This window comes from Ochotona princeps, chromosome 1 (genome assembly GCF_030435755.1).
Source record: "Ochotona princeps isolate mOchPri1 chromosome 1, mOchPri1.hap1, whole genome shotgun sequence".
Lineage (NCBI taxonomy): Eukaryota > Metazoa > Chordata > Mammalia > Lagomorpha > Ochotonidae > Ochotona > Ochotona princeps.
Genome location: NC_080832.1, coordinates 97,034,627 through 97,049,503, shown reverse-complemented (window position 1 = coordinate 97,049,503; position 14,877 = coordinate 97,034,627).

Sequence of the window (14,877 nt, the reverse complement as noted above, 5' to 3'; positions counted from 1 at the left end):
TGCCACAATGCCAGCACCAAGGATTTTTCTAAGTTATTAAACCAAAATCCTTTCCCTAATCCAGGATTCCATGCAGGAACCCAAACTGTGATCCCCTGAGTCAGTTCCAGTATGTGACTACTCGGTCATTCTTCGTCTCTCATGTCCTCAGCACTTCTGAAGAGTACTGCTCAGTTATTTCGTACCTTCGTTTGACTTAATTAAGTTTATGTATTGTTTTCTCTTTTGCCAAAGATTACAGAAGTTATGCTCTCCCTTCACAGCATATTATTTCAAGACTGTTGACTACAACAGTCTGAGTCTGGTTGTGATGGCGATACAAGGATCTCTGCTTGGTCACAGTGGAAAGTAGTCAGTGTTCAGTGCAGATGAAGGCCATTGGGCTGACAGCACAGCAGGAAGAGCTTCCACCAGTTGGTTCTCCAAAGGGAGCTGACAAAAGGTCCTACCAGGCTGGGGAGGTGTGATTACGCCCTTCTCAAAGTCAGCTCCTGCTCAACATACAGTCCTTCAGCTTGCACCAAGTTCCACATGCTCTGCAGGTACAATGATTTCTTTTGCACAAAACACACTCAAAATGGTAATGTTGTTCACTACTACCTCTCCAGAATAGTCAACTGTCAGTTATGCTGGGCATGCATGAAGTTGAAGAAGACCCCAACTGGGCAGTGTGGTCCAAGTCTAGGTTGGTTTGGAGCTCAGGGAAAGGGGTGGGTGAGGGGAGGGGCTGAAGTGGAAGAAGGATACAAGTTCAGGTCTGTAAATGGATACAAGGCTGTGTTGGCAGGGGCTTGAGTTAGTGAGAGTTGTTTCCATTCTGTCTCAATAGGAGAATCAGAATCAGAGTTCATTCATCTAGTCAGACAGGATTAGAACCCGCAGGCAATCTGACTTGGCTCCCTCCCAAGGTTTTGGTTAGTTACAGATTTTAGACTTCTCTTATCTGCGTCCATGTACTGAGTCAAGTTTAAACAAAACAGATTTACATGTGGTTGGAAATTACGTTAAAATCAAGACAGAGAGGCCAATACAGGCTAATCTTCCAACTGCAGCACTGGCATCCATCATGGGTGCCAGTTCAGGTCCTGGCTGCTTCACTACTGATCCAGTTCCCCTCTGATAGGATTACTCAAGTCCTTGGACCCATGAACTCACGTGGGAGGACCAGAAGAAGCTCCTGGGTCCTGGCTTCAAACAGGCTCAGCTCTGGCCACCCCTGAACCCCAACTCGAAAGTTGTCTATGTGTGGGGAGAGGTAAACAACAGGATCATTGGACAATGGGGTCGTTCATCATTTTCCCTACAGTAGCCCTAAAACTTAAAGTTTATTTCTTGTTAAGGCACAACAGATGTTTCCTGGGTCATAGAGTCTGTTGAAAATATTACAGGGTGACCTTGCTACCCAGCCATGTTCTGTGAAGTCAATTCCCAGGGTCCTGGGGTCAGGCCAACACTGTAAACTCGATTTTTAATTCTGAGTTTCCATGTTTGAAGGGCCACTTGGGAGTACCATGTATTCAACTTGTGGTGTTGCAGTTAGTTTTCTCCTTCCTACCTCAGTTGCATCACAGGTGATTATCTGCCCTGGCATTCCTCAGAACAGGCACAGGCGTGTCCTAAACAGCAGGGACTAACATGATATGCTCAGAGTCATTGTTACAGAAGGAGATGGGGTACAAACAGGGAAGCATGACAAGAAGTGTGTGTGCAGGTAGAAATGCATTAAGAAGACAGTCTGATTCCAAAGCGCTGTGCTGGAACTGCAGCAGTCTTGTTGATCTGACTGAAAAGCACCTGCCGAGATGGCATCCTGCTAACTTGTGCATCTACGGACACCATTCCACTCTGAAATCCACAATATCACATCCAAGATAAGATGTTGCCTTGTAAGCAGCCAGACTCCCCTTGCTCTCTTGATGAGAATCAAAGCTGTAGTTTGCCAGCTGGGAGTGGCTCCTACCCCCCCGCTTCCCACCCCAAATACAGGAGAAAAGGGAAGAAAATAAAAAAATGGAAGCATTTTTCCCACCCACCTTCCCCCATGCCACCTAATCAGTGGTCCTCATGGGCATTCATCCTTGTCAACTATGTAAACAATGTAAAAATTTTTTGTTTTTGTATTTGTTCTTATTTGTTTTGTTTTGTTTTGTTTTGTTTTGTTTTGTTTTGTTTTGTTTTGTTTTAAAAAAGGTCTGTCAACTGCTTGTTACATACCCACCTCTTTGGAATGAGTAACTGTCTGTGGGAGACACTTTGTGATCATGCAAATAGTCTGTTTCTGAGTAAGTTCCCACTCACAAAATTCACATATGGGGTCTAGCCCAGAGCAGTGTTACCTGGTGGTGATTTTCCTTTGATTTTACATTTTATTTATTATTTTGTATTTATTTGAAATGCAGACAGGATTAGAGAGACCGAGTTCCTATGCGCTGGCTCATTCTCCAGATGCCCATAAGAGTTTAGGGCCAAGACTGGATGCCATGAGCTCAGTCCAGATATCCCACAAGGGTGGCACTGAACCCAACACCTTCATTCATCACCACCGCCCGCCAGGATCCGCATTAGTGGGAAGCTGGTGGTCTGAAATCACAACCAGGAATCAAACTCAGGCCCTGTGATGTGGCATGCGGGCATCTTAACCTCTAGGCTAAATGTTCAGTCCCTGAGGATGACTTTTTGTTTTTGTCATTCTCTTTACGTTTAATGATTTGAATTCTTTTACCACAAAGAACTATCCCTTCTTAATTATGCTTTCAATTATTTACTTGCATCAATATGGACTTATAAATATTTTATTCTAAGAATTACAATCTCATGCTATCAATTTACATTTTGTTGCTCAATTCTTCCAGTTTTGGACTCCAGAAGCTCCTTCCTATTGATCTATGAGTCCTTTACAACATGCCTCCTCTCTTGCAAATGCTTCCAGATATTTTCTGTGTTAACTATGTTTCAAGCTCATGTTATGCTTCCTCTGTTCCAGCCCCTGAAATAAGCCATTTCTTGAATGATCTTTGTTTTTTTCAAAATGAGAGATGTATTTCAAAACCAGAATTTGGATACTGGATGTGCTCATTGCTTCAGGGGTTCAGTGTTCCAAGAAAAATTGTGTAATTAATTAAAAATGATCAGGATATGCAGAAAACCCAAAGCAGAACACCAACACTAACCATGAACAGCAGTCAAATGAGTGTGCAAAACAGCAGAAACTAAGCCAGCTTGTGTTAGTCCTTTCACACAACTAAGCTCTTTTCAGGGTAAGTTTGCAGCACGCAAAGGGGACAAATGCCTGCAGGAATGTGCCTGTTTTGTGGCTGGAGCAGGCAGAGAGATTGGTGGATAGGATCGTCAGAGCCGCAGGAGATTTGGTAGGTGTGACAGAGATTAAGGGAAGGAGCCAGGAAGGGTTGGTGGAGAGAGCTGTCAGCTATGGCACCATGAGCTTACACAGTTACAAAGTCACAGAGATAGGAAGGCAACAAAATTTGAATCTGAAGGGCAAGTGAATCCTAAGGAAGCTGACCTATGGGAAGCAGATATTTTAAATGGTAGTAAGTCCCAAATAGCGGGGGGGGGGGGTTCACAGATATGTGAGTCACTCTTCACAAGGGGGGAAATAGATCTTTGTATATCAGCCCACACATGCCAGCATTTCCATATGCCTTTCTATGTCTATATGCACATATACAACATACATGATATATAATTAATTAAAAGTCATAGGTTCATACTGATATCTGCATTTTTAAAAAAAGATTATTTATTTAAGTGCTAGTTACTGAAAGAGAAAGAGAGACAAAAAGAGATATCTACCCATTGGTTCATTCCCCAAATGGCCACAACCACCAGCCCTGGGCCAGGTCAAAACCAGGAACTTGTAGTCTCATTTGGGACTTCCACTTGGGTACCAAACACTTGGGCCATCTTCTGATGCTTTTCCCAGGTCATGAGTAGGCAGCAGGATCAAGGTAGGAGCCTGCAACCCTAACCTACTTTTTCTATCCAACAAATGCACTTAGGCATTTGAAGAAACTTAGTCTGCAAAGAGAGAAATCTGACTCAGTGTTTATATATTTGTTCTTCATTCTCTGACAAACAAGCCACTTGGCCATTGATGAGCTAGAAATAAGTGGTATTCCTGTATTTGGTCAATCCTAGTACACACAGAATAGTTTTAGCACTGTTGATACACATGACCACAAGAAACTAACTCATAAGCAAGAGTATGAAAGTTTTCTTTGTATGTTCAGCCAATCAATGCACTATTTTCCAAATATATTTATGTCCATTCTTCCCCCTTCTGTGTCCTTTAGCTTAGTAACACAATTTGACCTGCAGCGTAGGAATAGTGAATCTTTCAAACTGAAGTCACAGGGCCCGGCGTAATGGCTAAGAGCTTAAATCCTCAAGCTGAAGTTGCCTGAGAAAGTGTAACTTCAGAGAGCGTCATTGGCCTTTCATTCCCTACGCACAACAAGCCAGTGCCTCACCACAACTTCTTGACAGTTGGTTTATTTGCATAAAGCAAGATCCATTCATAGAATTTAAGAGATATGCATAAATATATGAAGGGACTTCCAACAGTTCATGGAAAAGTGGGGTTTTGAAATCCAGTTTTTGTTATCTTGTGTTTCTCCCATGACCATTTTAAGCCCTTTCCTATGTGTGCATTTCAAATATTCTCTGCACCTGATAAGCTTGTCTTTTCATTTCATTTTTCCATGACCCTTTGAAGTGTCCTTGTACTTTGTAGAAAGGAATGAGCAAACACAGACAGTGTCAGGCAGTGGCTGGGGATGGTGGGGTGAGCTCTAGCAGCTGAGACCCATGGCCCTAGGCTTTCCAAGTGTGTACTTGTGGGTGATGTCATCACCCAGTGATGAAGCCCTGGGAGGCTAATGCTTCAGTGGAGGGGAACTCAGTGGCCTTTAAGTGCTATTGGAGGTTTCCTGGGGACTCTGCAGAGGTCACAGAAAAGACACCGAGGCTCCACGGGAAGCAATGAGGGAGGCAGTTGACAGTGGCCAAGCAGCAAAGACTGGTCTTCAGGGTGAGTAGGAAACAGACGCCATCATGCCAACAGAGGGGATTGGACTAGAGGTTAAGGAGTGAGGAAGTGGACATTGCACTATGGAATGCAGGTTCAAGTCATGGATGTTCTGCTTCCTATCTAGCGCCCTGTTGATGTGTCTGTGAAAGCAGCAGTAGATGGCCCAGTTGCTTGGGCCCCTGCCACCCATGCAGGAGACCCAGATGAAGGGCTTGGCTCAGTCCTAGCTGCTGCAGCCATCTCGCGAGTGAAATAGCAAATGGAAGATTTTTCCCCACATTCCCCACTCTTCACTCCTGTCTCTGCTCTCTGCCATTCTGTCTGTCAAGTAAATAATTACCTTTAAAAAAAATTAAAAAGCAGTGATATTTAGATTCACACTTTAGAAAAACACACTTGGGCCGTGAATAGAGAGAAGTGCAGTTGTAGTTGGGAAGCCCTGCTGTGAAGTGCAAGATAGGAAGTTTCAGGACTCTCACCCCAAAAGTGGAAAAGGGATGGATGAGGAGAGGTGGGAGGTGGTGAGGAGGCACAGTTGCCTGGCTTGTGTTGCATTTGATGGAAGGGCAGGGAGAGTGGAGAATGGCTCTTGATGGCTGGCTTTTTTGACTTTCCATAACACAGGTACATGGCACTCACAGGGTCAAGACAAGATGGTGTGAGCCTGGAGGCAGCTCTGGGAACATCAGCTTACACCCCCTCTTCTAGGCCAGCATTCTACCCCTCCTCTCCTTCTCCCTGCGCAAGAGGAAATGCAGACTGGCTCTTGGGCACAGCAACTCCCTGAGGGGCAACCGTGAGAGCTGAGTGAACTGCCAACCAACCCACAGGGCAGATTCCAGAAAGAGCTCTCTGTTCAGACCCCCACTCCCACCGCTCCACCCCACCGCTCCCGTCCATCTGCCTCCTGGCTCCCCTTCGGAAAACTCAAACTAGCCATGTCTTAAACTGGAATAGAGTTTAGAATCTCAGAGTTGGATGATCCACACAGGCTGGAAACTTGCCATCAGCCTTGCCTCCACTCCCTCCTCCTCCTCTCCCTCCAGCTGCTGCTCTCCACTCCCCACCCTTTCTGCAGCGTCCTGTGCCTGCACTCTGTGTCCTGGACTCTGTGTGTCACTTTCAGGTCAAAACCCTTCAGGGAGCATAAGTGTCTTCAGGGTCAAGTTTAAACTCTTGAACAGCTACTGAGCCCTGCGTGATCCACCCCCTCTACAGAATCAGTTCATTTTGGCCACTCCCCAGTCATCTTCAGAATGTCTTTCCTCTCATTTCCCTCCCTGCAGAGTATGTTAGAATTCATTTCTTCCATCTGCCCATTCTCCAGGCTTCCTCCTCTTCCTCCTCCATTTTTGGCTGCTGACCCATTCTCACAACCCATGGCAGGGTTGGAGGGCAAGGTCTGGGTCAGTGGGTTGGCATACAAACAGACTGCCTGGGTTCAGATTGTTGTGCTGCCACTTGATATTGTCTGCCTTGGGTGATTACTTTCCATCTCTTTGCTTCACTTTCCCCATCTGTAAAATGGGGTGATCACAAACCCTGTTTTATCAGGCTGTGTTGATGATGAAGTGTAAAGTGCTTAGGTCAGGGCCTGGTAGTAAGCAAACACTATATCTAAATCTTAATCATTGCATTTCTGCCATCATCACACTGCCTCATAAATGCCACCTTAATCCCATTAGATACAGATTCCATATTGGAAAATTTCGATGCATATGCATTTTGATGATTGACAACAATTAGCTTTGGGTTGTACAATTAGGAGTGATAATGATGTATTTGCACATAGATATGTGTGTCTTCCACAAGTTCTGTACATTAATTCCATACTACATTTGAAATTTAGAGAAAAGGATATTATTATAATGCCTTAACTAGACAATTAATAAAAGAGACCAAAATCTCAATTCTCTCTGTACCACCTCTGTGTAACTGGTCAAAGAGTGAAAGGAACATAGAGCAAGAAACACAATGTGTTTTGGGGTTGCAAGATTGCAAGTAAATTACTTTTAAATTTTCTGTAATTTTAAGTCAGTATCAGTACTTAATTTTAATAAATTAAAATTGGGAAAACAGACATGAAGCAAAGGAGAACTCACTGTACAAGACAGAGGGAGAGAGAAAGCAGGAAATTCACTTGAACTTGCCACATATTTGCATGGTCTTACAGGGCCACCCATGAGCAGCACTGCCTGGCACCGCAGTGAGTGGTGTTCTAGTGCTTTGCAGACTGTCACAAGCCTCTGGCAGAGGCAAGATCTTTGCTTTGGATTCACTTGTATTCACTTAGTAGCTCCTGGTTCCACACGCATTGTGCTGCAAGAACACTTAGCTCTGAGGTCCACCACTAAGTTAGGCAAACTTGGTAAGCTACTTAAAATCTGAGCCATTCTTCAACAGTAAAATAGAGACAGTTACACCTACCTTTTGAGGCTAGTGTAAGGCTTACATAATATGTGTAAAATAACACACAGTTATTAAAAGTGGTGGTTATTATTATTACATATGCAATAGCTTTGTAGGGACAAAGAGGGGTTACACTTCCCAACTGGAGCCCAAATCCAAGAATTTTAGTCTTTAGCACTGGAGGGTGTGGGGGTCTGGGGAATGGAAAGGGTAAGAGAGACTTTAAACATCAATAGACACTTTCCAAGTGGAATTTCTTTTTCTTGTCTTGTCTTTTGCTTTTTTTTTTTTTTGTTTGTTTTGTTTTTTGTTTGTTTGGTTGATTGGTTGGCTGGTTGGTTGGTTGGTTTTGTTCTGTTTTTCTTTCTTCCTCTGAAAACACAGAGAGAGAGAACCAGAGGCAGGCAGAGATCTTTCATCCACTGGTTCACTTCCCAAACACTCCAACAGCCAGGATGAGGCCAGGCCAAGTCTAAGAGCCTAAAACTCCACCTGCCTTTTCCACATTGATGATAAGAAGCCAAGTGTGTGAGCCATCACCTGCTGCCATTCGGGATGGAAGAAGCTGAACCTGAAGTGGAGAGGAGCTGGGACTCAACAGAGACTCAAGCCAGGCTCTCCGAGAGCATGCAGAGTTCCCAAGCAGCATCCTCCAGGGAGATTTCACAAGAGGTTATCTGACCAAACCGGAAATTCAATTATCAGAGATTCAATCCAAAGCAAGTCCTGGGGTGAAAAACAAACAAGTAAGCCCAGAATGAGAGATTATCTGAGCTAACACAAGATCCAGCTGCAGGGAGCTCAGTGTGAGGAATAGAGAGGTCAACATGCAGCTGGTGGACTGAGGGCTTACGGGGCGGGCTGCTACCAGACACTAGAGGCCCTGGATCCAAAAGTAAAAGGGACCCCAGGTTTTTTTAGAATGGGATTCTATTAATATTGTTTTAAAGCGGGTGTATAAACTAGAGTATATTTCCCCCATAGAAATCTTCCTCTCTGCCTTTCCAATAAAAATAAATAAATCTTTAAAGAAAAAAAAAGCAGAAGTGTTCAGTAAGATGAAAGATAACAAATGTAATCAACACAGGCATACTATCACGGCCCCTTGCTTGGGATGGCATCCTCTGCCCCGTACCAGGAGAATCTCACTACCCACGGCCCACAGCCAAGGGCACAGAGATGTTTCTGCTGGGGTCTCCTGCTGCCTGGAAACAAAACTTCTCCCAGAAGCTCTGCAGCCAACTGCTCTTTTCAACCCTTAGCCAAGGCTGTATGCCCACACATCAGCATCTGACCAGGCATCAGACTCACTGGTGGGACTGCAAAGGGGCCCGTTTCCCTGAGAGGGTGACACCAGAACATGGCTGATGGATGATGGCAGCAAATGCACATGCCACATATCCCCTTCCTCACAAAGCCCCATCTGCACAAAATTTACCCCCAATGCCTACTTACGCCACAGACTTAAAGCTGTTCAAAGGCTTCCCATGATTTAAGGACCCTACTTCAAAAGTTAGGAGCATAAATATCTTTTAAAAAAATTCAAGGATGGGGCCCGGCGGCGTGGCCTAGTGGCTAAAGTCCTCGCCTTGAAAGCCCTGGGATCCCATATGGGCGCCGGATCTAATCCCGGCAGCTCCACTTCCCATCCAGCTCCCTGCTTGTGGCCTGGGAAAGCAGTCGAGGACGGCCCAAAGGTTTGGGACACTGCACCCGCGTGGGAGACCTGGAAGAGGTTCCAGGTTCCCGGCATCGGATTGACGTGTACCGGCCCGTTGCGGCTCACTTGGGGAGTGAAACATCGGATGGAAGATCTTCCTCTCTGTCTTTCCTCCTCTCTGTATATCCGGCTTTCCAATGATAATAAAATCTTTAAAAAAAATTCAAGGATGTATGTAAGTGTTTGAAAGATAGAGTCAACACAGAGAGGGAGAGACAAAGATCTTCCATCTGCTTATTCACTCGCCAAATGCCTGCATCAGCCAAGAACACTCTGTCTCTCCTTCTCTCTAATTCTGCCTTTCAAATAAGAAAATAAATAAAAATAAATCTTAATAAAAAAAGAACTGCCACTTGCCATGTGTAAATTTTCAGCTGCTCAGAACTAAAGGGGACACATTTGCCTTTGGGTGTTTTGGCTCCTTCTGGCTTGTGATTATAATTAACAGCAATAAAGCAAGCTACTGTTGAAAGACACAACTGTAACTTGGGTGATCACTTAGGGTCTCTCCGCTGCTCATGATGGTTTGCTATATGGATGCCATCACCTGCTGCTCCCTAGGGTGCATTTAGCAGGAAGCTGAAAGCAAACTAAGAACTGACCTCTAAACCAGGCACACCGATATGGGATGTGGGAGGTCCCCAAGAGCATTGTAACCTTCACATCAAACGCCCACCCAGCGAAAGGTAGAAAGCTTTTTTGAAAGGAGAAAAAAGAAACATAAAAGCATGGATAAGAGACAGGAACAAAAGGGACAAAGATTAGGGGCAGCTGTGTGTGAGGGCCCCTAGCCAGGCAATAAGGGACTGCTCAGTCATGGTGGTTATTTTTAGACTGCAGTCAAAGAAGCAATCCAGAAACAGATGACCTTGCATCTTCAACTGATGTTCTAATGGCCTGAAATTCTCAAGCACATAATATTTATCTGGTAAGTGAAACATAAGTCAGATTAGTCACCCATCAGCAAATCAGTGTCATTTGGGCCATTGTTACTCTCTCTTCCCCTGGAAGACCACAGTGCTTCCTCTCAGGGCTACTTCACCTGTAGTATTTAAAAAAAAAAAAAAAAATCACCCAGGCACAGAGAGGTTGTAAATATGCAGGTTCCTGAGCCATCCTAACGGCAGAGGCTCTAACTTCATCATCTCAGAAGGGATCCTCTTGGAGTAAGAACTGCATTTCTATCCAGAAAATGATTGAAAGCAGTCTCAAAGAAATAAACATGTATCCATGTTCATAGCAGCATTAGTCACTGCAGGCAAAAGATGAAGCAATGATATAGAGCAGTGGTTGTCAAAACAGCCCGATACGGATTCAGAAACAGAGAATATGATCAACGGAACAAAATAGCAACCCCAGAACCAAGCTCCCACATGTACAGCTAATCTTCAAACACAGAACAGAAAACAACCTGGGAAAAAGGTTGGTCTCTTCAACAAATGTTGTTGGGACAATTAGATAGCAGCCTGCAGAAGGAAGAAACAATGCCCACCCCCTGCCCATACACACTTCCACCATACACAAATATTAAGTCTAAATGGCTCAAGGAGCTGAAGCTACACCCAGAAGCCACCAATTATTAGAGGAAAACAGGAAACACCCTGCAGGATATCAGCATAGCAAAGACTTCTTAGAAATGTCACCAAAGGTAGCCCAGCACGGTAGTCTAGTGCCTAAAGTCCTCTCCTGGCATGTGCCAGAATGGGTTGCCGTTCCTGTCCCAACTGCTCCACTTTCCATCCAGCTCCCTGCTTGTGGCCTGGGAAGGCAGTTAAGGACGGCCCAAAGTCTTGGGATTCTGCACCAGCATGGGAGACCTGGAGAAGGTTCCTGGTTCCCAGCTTCGGATAGGCGCAGCACCGGCCGTTGCACTCACTTGAGGAGTGAATCATCGGATGGAAGATCTTCCTCTCTGTCTCTCCTCCTCTCTGCATATCTGACTTTGCAGTAAAAATAAATAAATATTAAAAAAAAAAAAAGAAATTGTGGCACACCTACTCTACGTAATACTACTTGGCCAGTAAAGAGAATAAAATTCTATCATTTGCAACCAAGTGGTCCCAACTGGAGACCATTATGCTCAATGATATGAGCCAATCCCAGAAGGATAAATATCATATGTTCACTCTGATTTAAGAAAACTTCCATCCAAAATACGAAACAAAAAGACAGACATAGTAAGTAAGTATTCACTTGTGATCTCACATACAGAGGATATCATGGATTCAGAGTCCTAGGAATCAAACAAGACTGACAGGATGCATCTATATACTCCTGAATTAAAGTAGCCTCCCCCGCCAAAAAAAAAACTATCAATTATACCTGGACAACAAAATACTAGACTCTACCATTGCTCATACCTACAATGCCATGACCTACATAAAGAGCAGAGGCTGGAGTGGAAGCTACAGCTGAAGGAATATGTGACTGTAAAACATGGGGAACAAGCGGAGGGGAGACGGGGAGGGAGGAGAGAGGGGAAGCCCTACACCTGCAAAACTGCAAAACAGAAAATAAGCACAAAAAAAGAAAAGCTGAAGCGAATGAAAATATCCATCAGTGGATAAACGAATAAACAAAATGTGGTCTATATAAACATTAATCAGTCTTTAAAGGAAGGAAATTCTGATAACATGCAATAACATGGATGAAAAATGTCGCCAAAAAGCAAATACTATATGAGTTCACTTACATGAAGTTCTCCGCAAGAGTCAATTTAGATTTGCTTTTGCAAGATAAAGATAGTTCTGGAGACAAATGGTGATTATGATTGCACAGCAGTGTAAATGTGCATGATACCATGAACTGTATATTTAAAATGATTGAGATGGGGAGTTTTAAACCACCAAAAAGCTGCAAGAATTAACAAACCAATTTAGTAAAGTTGTAGGATACAAAATAAGCACACAAAATAGAGCTTCTTTAAAAAAAAAAAGACTTATTTTTATTGGAAAGGCAGATATACAGAGAGAAGGACAGAAGGAACTTCCATCCGCTGGTTTGCTTCCCAAGTAACCACAATGGCCAGAGCTGAGCTGATACAAAGCCAGGAGCCAGGAGGTTTTTCTGGGTTTCCCAAACAGGTGCAGGTTCTCAAGGCTTTGGGCCATCCTCTTCTGCTTCCCCAGGCCACAAGCAGGGAGCTGCATGGGAACTGAGGCAGCCAGGACAGGTATGGGCTTCCATATGGGATCCTTGAGCATGCCAGGTAAGGACTTTAGTCATTAGACTACTGTGTTGGATTCACAGTAGCTTTTTGTATGCTAATGATGAACTCACAGAAAGACAATCAGAAAAAAATAATTCCATTCACAATACAAAAAAAATGAATATTTAGGAATGACTAAAATGTGGAAAACTTCAGTAAAAGCGATCAAACATTGACTCAAACTGGCGCCCACATGGAGTACTGGTGCTGTGTTGGCATCTTTACCACTATGCTACAGTGCCACCCTCCCAAGGAGCTAAAATTTGAACAACAAAAAGAAAGAAATGTTTGTGTGTATCAGTATTGCTATAAATATAGCTTTATAAAATTTTTGTTTTACGTCTTTGTCGAATCAATGATTAAGAATGTTATATTGTTACAGTGTTAATGACTGGTAATTTAAAATGTGGCATATATGTCTTCTCATGTCATTTTCCATTCAATATCTATTTATAACCACTGTATGTCTTTCCACTAAACTAGAGCTTTTTTGCTTTTTACTTGCTAAACTTCTTATTTAGTCAAGTATTAAACCTTTTTAGTGTAATGCAAATTTAAAATATATCAAAACCTATGAAAAAAGAAAGGGAGAAGGATGGAGCGTGGTAGCATGGAAGAAGGGAGGGAGGAAGGGAATATCGTGTTTTTAGAACTGGAAAATCACATTGAATCTCTTAGAAACTAATACAAATTAAAATTTCACAAGATGGTGAGTTTTATATACATTTGACTACACCAAAAATCCCTCTGATTTGTGCCACACACATTGAAAACATTAGAAAACTCTGCCATCCACAGAACTAGTTGGCACTGTGGGCTAACAAGCTCTTGGCAATACCAGCTTCCTTCTATTGGGTGAAAGGGGAGGCAGCAGCCAAGTCCCAGCTGTGGTCTTTGGAACAAGATCTATCATAGAGGTTTAAACACCAAAGTCATAAATTAATAGAACTAAGAGGCTGAACGCGACACCCAATTATGGAGTTGAGGAGGTTGTTCTAGGGCAAGGCCTTAGGGAGCAGGACTTTGGGGAGCCAGTTCTTGCAAGAGGGTTGGTTTTACAAGCCTCAGTGGGGCCCAGCTGTTCTCCTCTGCTTTCTGGGCTTGCCATGTGACTGTCCTTCTGCACTTGCTCCCTATTGTCATATAGTTCCTGCAAGAACATCTGATGAGTTCCAATTCTAAACCAGTGGGGCCTACCCAGACTTGGACAATGAATCTCGAAGTAATGAGCCAAAGTAAACCTGCTTCACACGTAGCTTGCCGTAGGAGTTAAGTGGCAGAAATTAAAAGCTGAGCGATGCAGCAGTAGTGCCTACTGCCAGCTCTGCATCTGAAGTCAGTTCCTGACCTTCTTCTCGGCTCATGTGCCGTTCTGTTCGGCAGAGCCCTTAGCCTCCCAGGGTGTTGTTCTTCCCACCCATGAAATGAGAATGTGGAGAAGCACAGAGAAGGAGCCTTCTCACCAACGATACATGCCAAGGCAAAAGCCAACAAGGTCAGGTTCGACCACCTCTGACAGGCTTGAAACCCAACTTAATTATTCATGTAACAACCAGGAACCAAAAACTCCAAATTCACCTCAAGAAAGTATTCCAAAGGAAGCTTTCACCTCACTATGTTTTCCTTCCACTGCAATGTATATATATTTTAACTTTCGTATTTCAAAAACACCAGTTTAGGGCCCATGAGGCTAAAGTCCTTACCTTAAATGTGCCAACATCCCATATGGGTGCCAGTCCACAACCCAGCAGCCCTGCTTCCCATCCAGCTCCATGCTTGCAGCCTGGGAAAGCAGTCAGGGACAGCCAAAGCCTTGGGACTCTGTACCCGTGTAGAAGACCTGCAAGAAGCTCCTGGCTCCTGGCTCCTGGCTTCATTTTGGTTCAGCTCTTGCCATGGCAGCCTCTTGGAGAGTAAATCAGCAGACAAAGATCTTCCTCTCTGTCTCTCCTCCTCTCTATATATCTGACTTTCTAATATAAATAAAAAATAAATCTTTTTTTTAAAAACAGATACAGGTTCAAAGACCGCTGGCTCAGTCTTTCAAAATGCTTATAAAGGAGAGAGAAGGGAAAGAAGGCAAAGTATAGAATTGGAAACTCAATCCATGTCTTCCACGTGGGTGATGAGACCATTCAAGCTCACTAAAATCATGTGTGAGGTACAGGGCAAACTTTGTGAGGCCATTCTCCCTGGGCCAGCATCTACACTGCTCCATGTCAAACCTACTCTGCTTGTTGGGAAACTTATTGTCACTCATCCTTTTGTCTCTCACCAGGTGACCAGGAAAATAATGCCTTTAATCGGGCAACATGGAAATTGCCCAGTCATTTCCTAATTGCTTAGACACAACCAATGGGGAAGGAACCTTGTCCAGTTCCTGCCAGGGAACCCTTGAAAGCTCAAGACACTTCCAGAAATCAACCAATCAATCTCTCTTTCTCTCTCTCCCTCTCCCTTCAAGGGGTACCCCATCTCCCACATCCCTCC